The sequence below is a fragment of the Moschus berezovskii genome, chromosome 20 (assembly GCF_049115385.1).
Source record: "Moschus berezovskii isolate FMDL1 chromosome 20, NW_MosBer_1.0, whole genome shotgun sequence".
NCBI classification, from domain to species: Eukaryota; Metazoa; Chordata; class Mammalia; order Artiodactyla; family Moschidae; genus Moschus; species Moschus berezovskii.
In genome coordinates this window covers 37,321,192-37,327,191 of record NC_142479.1, presented here as the reverse complement: position 1 = coordinate 37,327,191, position 6,000 = coordinate 37,321,192, and positions in this window count along the sequence as shown.

Here is a 6,000-nt window from a genome sequence, read left to right as displayed (position 1 = left end):
GGCCCTTTCCCCTGCCCATCATCTGGTCAGCTGGTGCCTCTGGAGTGCCAGGTGACCCTAGGCTCAGCCAAGCTTGCCAGCCCAGAGAACTAGGGCAAAGGTGCAGAGGCCAGTGCTGCCTGTTCCCCAGGAGAACGTGAACACAGATGTAGAGAGAGCAGAGGGGTTCAGGCAGGTAGGGTGTGGAGTTGGCTGGGGAGACTCCTCTACACCACAGACCCCAGACCTGGGTGTCCATCCTGGGCAGGGGTTGCCAAGGCACTTGGACAGGTAAGTGACCATCAACAGGAGCCAGTGTGGCCCTATGGAAAGGTAGCCACACCAGGTTATAATTATTTCCTTTTCGGACACATGGCAGCTGGTGGACTTCGGTATTGCCATGCCTGCTGGGCCTGGCACGGCTGATGCCCAACTTTCTGATGGTGACTTGTGGACAGTATGGGGGTCAGCAGCAGAACAATAGGCTGGTTAAGTGACTCACTCCTGTGTACTGTCAATGGATGCCTGCAGAAGGAAGCCTGGAGGAGGACTAGGGCCAGTTCAAGCCCAGCAGCAACGGTGCCCACCACACTGAGTCCCCCAGGCTCCACCAGTTTCACGTGATCCTCTCTCAATGGAACTGCTGGAAATACCTCCCAGCTCTATCTCCTGGCCTGGCTCTCCCCTTCTTGGTCCCCTCCTCACTGGTTCCCACACTTTTTTTTTTTTTAAATGCAGTCTTTATTGAATTTGTTACACTATTGCTTCTGTTTTATGTTCTGATTTTTTGGCCAAGAGGCATGTGGGATCTTATCTCTCTGGCCAGGGATTGAAGCCACAGCCCCTGCTTTGGAAGACGAAATCTTAACCACTGGGCCGCTAGGGAAGCCCCTGGTTCCCAGACTTTCAAGAACCTCAATGGTTGTTCACTGCCGTCAGGATCGCCTCCAATCACAAAAGCAACCTTAAGAACAGATGCTTTTCTTTGGAAACTTCTAGAACAGCTGGGAGGGGCTGGTTTGTCCTCACTATTGCCTTCTCTCACCTGGCTGCCCCCAGTTCATCTGGGACACTGGAGAGAATGTGCTTTTGCATCCAGAACTCTCCTTCTTGCTGGGAGCTGTGGCTTATCTAGTCCATGCTTCCGCCTCCAACCTCAAGAAGCGTTAGGACTCTGCCTGTCCCCTTTCCTGCTACATCAGGAACTGCAGCCTCATATTCACAGCAAATGCTGTAGAGGAAGCATTGGATCACCAAGGGTCTCATCTGCCTGTCCCTGCAGAGGCACAGAGGCAGGGAGATTCCCTTAAGATCAACACAAATGACCTTTTAGGTGAGCCCCAGACCCCAGGTATAAGAACCTCTGGCTAGGACAGAACCTCACCCAGCAGACCAAGCCAAATGCTCCTCCTTTACATCCACCATGGTCCAGCCCAGGCCCACAGAGGGTGGGGGGCTGCAAAATTTAGGTGACATTCACATTCCTGAGTCCTCAAGGTCTTTGAGAGCTGCTTGGAGATACCTTGCAGAACCTGTTGAACTGATACCTCACCTGATTTTTTGAGTGCTGAGATGAACTGAGGCTCCAGTCTAGATTTTATTTCTTCAATTGCTGTTTCGCTGGCACCTCTCTTCTTCTGAGTGGGGCATGCTGGTAGATGGGATTTTGGAGAGAGGGTCTGGAGAGGCTGAGGGTAGGTGTTTTAAGAAGAGAGGTAAGTTGTTTGGAGGCAGAAAGAGGTGGCTGCTGCTGTAAGGAATGAGCTGATTTAAGAGGCTGCCCAATAGGTTAGCAGCGATTTATCTGAGTCTCCCGTCTGCAGTTGGAGCTATGTTGTGTGTTTGTTTGATGTCAAGACTGTTGAGATTGGCCCCAAGCAAACCCAGTTGTCTTCAAGTTATATTTAGACCGAATCCAAATGAAGAACTGGGTGAAAATCGAAAACGCACTGCAAGAGTGGTCCTTGGAGTCTGCGCTCCTGCAAATATCCATCAGTACCCGGGGCCTGAAACAAGCTCTCACTGATCTGCCCACCTGAGCCCTGTTGCTCTCCTGCCCTGGCCCTGCACATGACACTGTTTATATATGACAGATTCCAGTACGCAGAGAACCAAACACAGGTATAGATGATAAGGCCCTAAGGAGACAATAGATCAGCCTGTGGGTCCTGATTACTAATGTAACTGTATTGACAAGACAGGAAATCACAACTAGATTATGTAAATAGATTATGTAATAGACTGTGGCTTTATCAGCACCTAGTATGAGTAATAGATAGCCTACACCTATTCACCTATTAGGGCTCTTGTATACCTCAGATACAAGGGGCTTCCCTGGTGGCTGAGAGGTTAAAGCGTCTGCCTGGAATGCAGGAGACCCGGGTTCGATCCCCCTGGAGAAGGAAATGGCAACCCACTCCAGTACTCTTGCCTGGAGAATCCCATGGACGGAGGAGCCTGCGAGGCTATAGTTCATGGGGTCGCAAAGAGTCAGACACGATTGAGCGACTTCACGACGACGATACCTCAGATACGACTTTCCTCTGGCTCCACTACTCCACGTGGTCCTTGCTCAGAACCTCCACAAGGTCCTAGCTCTGGCCATGCTGACCGAGTACCTGGACAACAGTGCAGGAAAGTCCTGAGGGAGTCATCTTGACCTGAACCATCTTTATCTGTTTTCACCCGAGATGCACCTAGTAGGAAATAATAAGATTGGTGTTTACGAGCGCATGGCATCTCCTTGCAGTCTGGGCAAAGTCTCTTTTTTTTTTTTTTGGTCTCTTTTTGTCCTCATTCCCAGTCCATTCCTCTCCTCCAAATGCTTATGTTTTTCCAGTCTACCTTTAGAAGCTCTCTCTCCTGTCTGTTTAACCTGAGCGTTGTATACCTGCATGTGTGCATGCTCAGTTGCTTCAGTCGTGTCTGACTCTTGTCACTCTATGGACTGTAGCCCACCGGGTCCTCTGTCCGTGGGATTCTCCAGGCAAGAATACTGGAGTGGGTGGCCGTGCCCTCCTCCTGGGGACCTTCCCAACCCAGGGATCGAACCCTTGGGTTTCTTGCGTTTCCTGCTTTGGCAGGTGGGTTCTTTACCACTATCGCCACCTGGGAAGCCCTATATACCTGCATGGATGTATTTAAAACTTTCCATAAGGGCACCGTGGCTAGCTGGTTCTGCTTCTTACTTCCCCCCTTAATATTGTTTGCAGATCTATTCACACTGATATTGGTAGGTTTGGCAGTTCCTTTCAATGATAGTGATAAGATCTCACCTTGTACTCCCTCATCCCGTCTTGATGGGCATTTAGTGTTCACAGCTCCTCGCTGCTACAAACACTGCTGCAACAAACATCCCCTTGCGCTTCTTGGGTTTCCGTGTTGGAGATTCTCTGGGGTACATGCACAGCCCAGGAGCCGTAGGGCCACTGGGAACACGTAGATTCCCCAAATCACCGCAACAGCAAGCTATTCTGAGAAAGCATGCTGTGCCAGTGCCCCATCCAATGGTAGTAAAATGGAGGCCAGAACAGGGAAAAGGACTTGTCCTAGTTTAGAACCGGAGGCTCCATCCTCAAGAACACTCCACAGAGCCAGCAGGATGGCCGCAGCCCCGCTGAGCCCAAAGCTCAGCCTGCGATACCAGTTTTCTCTCCTCCAGATTCAAGCAGGGTGGTACCCACCACACACCTCCCCAGGAGGTGATGGAGAAGGAGGTGGGTGGTCTGAGCTGAAGTCAGCACGGAAAGTCTCCTGTTCAACAGGAATAAACACTGGCAGCTCCTGTGGCCCGAGTGTGATTAAAACTCCCACTGCAGACCACGCCTCCCACCATGCTCTCTCTCTGCAGAGGCATCATCGGTATTTGTTGATACAGATATCAAAGTGTATTAGTCTTAACTCCCCATTGAGGACCCCACACCACCAGGGCTCAGATAACTGCTGAAGAGGAGCCAAGACAGAGTCATTGTAGAGATTCAGAGAGAACGGCTAAGAAGGGGTCATTCTGTCCATCCTTCTGTCTCCAGACTTTGCTAAAACCTTCAGACCTCTGTGTTAGGCCAGCTGGGAAGCTCTTTACATCCACTCTGTTTCTCTCCAACAGTACAACATTAACAACAAGAGCTACTTGCTGAGCGACTACTGTGCACCTGGAAGTATTTTAAGTGCTTTTCATGTGGTACCTCATTTAATCCTTACAGCAATATAATGAGCAAAATAATCAGTTCAGTTCAGTCACTCAGTCATGTCCAGCCCTTTGTGACCGCATGGACTGCAGCACGCCAGGCTTCCCTGTCCATCACCAACTCCCGGAGCTTGCTCAAACTCACGTCCATCAAGTCAGTGATGCCATTATTATAACCATTTCACAGATAAGAAACAGGCTCAGAGAGGCTAGGTATCTTTCTTTAGGTCACACAGCTAATAAGTGGTGGGCCGAGTATTCCAAACCAAGCCCTCTGATGTCCACAGTTCTCCCCCCTTTACCTCTACAGAGAAGAAGATGAGAAATAAATAAGACAAAATCAAGACACTGGAAGCGGAGAAGCTGAGATTCTGCCACTAAACTCCAGGTGCCGCCTCGGGCACCGTCCTTCTGTCTATGCTAGACTCTTACCCAGCATCTTTGCCGCTGGGCTCTGACTCTGTGGTTTTCCAAAACCCACACTGGAGATGCTCTGGCAGGTGGAGAAGCTGAGTCAGCGGGACTCTCCAGGGCACTGATGCTGCAGCCTTGGCCAGGGCAGAAGCCTGCTGGGGCTATCAGTGCCTCCCTCCCCTGAGCTGCTGGCTCCACATCCCAGGGCAGATCTCGTGGGTGGGCACTGCTGCAGCTATCTATTCCTATTGGCATCTGAACGCTTCTGGTCAGAATGACTCAAAGGCTGAATCTTACAAGGGTTCCAAAAGTGAATTGACTCCACTTATTAAAGATATACTAGATTACTCGCCCGAGTGAAAGGATGCTCGGGGGACTCCAGGCCTTTCTCGAAGACAGAAACATCCCTTTCTGAGTCGAACTGCTCCCCCTGCCCTTGTAAACCACGGGGGGAGACATTGCACAGGGCAGGTGCCAATTAAATTACCAGCTAAAGGAACGCAGTCCATCAAGGAAACATTCAGACCCAGAAGGACTTCTGGTGAATAAAGAGGCAGTTGTAGAAATTCCCTCTGGTTATTTTATGCAAATCCATTTCTAGAGGCAGAAAGGCAAAGATGACAAGGAAAGTATTCACGGGAAGCCTTGACTTTCAGTCATGAAATGTGTAAGGAAGAGAGGGGGATGAGGGCACGTGGGAGCCCAGCTCCCCACCTAAGGATGGAACCTGTATCCCCTGCAGTGGAAGCATGGGGTCTTAACCACTGGACCGCCAGGGAAGTCCCCCAGATCACTGAGGAATTGGGGGCTGTGTCAGTTCATGGATGACATAAACCTTGCTGCTGCTGCTTAGTCACTTTACTCATGTCCAACTCTTTGCGACCCCGTGGACTGTAGCCCACCAGGCGCCTCTGTCCATGGGGATTCTCCAGGTAAGAATACTGGAGTGGGTTGCCATACCCTCCTCCAGGGGATCTTCCCCACCCAGGAACTGAACCTGAGTCTCTTGTATCTCCTGCATTGCAGGAGGATTCTTTACCACTGAGCCACCAGGGAAGCCGGACAGAGCCCCTGCCATCCCACAAAAGCTCAATCCTTAAGACTTGCCAAAGTTAAGGGTTCCAGAACCTTCAGGAGAGCACTACTTCTGCTGCCAAGAGCCATCTGGGGCTAGTGTCCTCAGAACATGAGAGTCCTGGTGTGTCCCTTGCAGGAAACTTCAGGGAAGTGGCCAGAAGACCTCACAAGCACAAGGTCAGGCTGTCAATCCTTCTGTAGTGCTTAGTCCAGGCTGCCACAAGCTGTAACAGAATTTCAAATATTCCAATGTTAAGATATTTCATACTTAGAAAATAGGAACAACTATGATTTCCAGAGTTCCAGTTATATTTCAAGCTCTAGAAAGTAAAATTTAGCTACCT